A 369-nucleotide genomic window follows, 5' to 3' on the forward strand; every position below is an offset into this window, starting at 1 on the left:
GCAGCAGGTGAACTCTTGTGGGATTTGGTATGATGTCTAGTCACCAGGTGATTAGAACCCCTTGATGCTTCCTAAGTAAAGACAGCTCCCTGTTTCATCCTCTTCATGCAGTTAAATATTATATGCACTCTTGATTTTGGTTCATCTCTTTTCATTTTTCTTCTAGCACCTTCAGAAAACTTAAATTTCATATTAAGGTTACCAGCCTTTGTCCACATACCACGTGTATTTTGATGTTGGTCATGTTTTTAGTGTCTTCTAATAAACCTTTGATGTTTTTGTTTTTGCTTTTGGCCAACTTTGCACTTTTTTGATTTACATGACATCCTCTTTATTTCATCATAATTCTAGTGATTTTAATCTTTGTAA

General features: G+C 34.7%; 1 protein-coding gene across 1 annotated transcript in view; it reads left to right on the forward strand.

The window, feature by feature from the left end:
- LOC119587083 (protein abrupt-like) overlaps nt 1–281 on the forward strand; it is a gene marked incomplete in the record, with an annotated part of 13,123 nt that extends 12,842 nt beyond the window's left edge. The window contains 1 exon segment of the mRNA XM_037935834.1: nt 1–281.
- Between the last annotated feature and the right edge of the window lie 88 nt (nt 282–369).

This window comes from Penaeus monodon, chromosome 22, assembly GCF_015228065.2.
Source record: "Penaeus monodon isolate SGIC_2016 chromosome 22, NSTDA_Pmon_1, whole genome shotgun sequence".
In the NCBI taxonomy this organism is placed as follows: Eukaryota; Metazoa; Arthropoda; class Malacostraca; order Decapoda; family Penaeidae; genus Penaeus; species Penaeus monodon.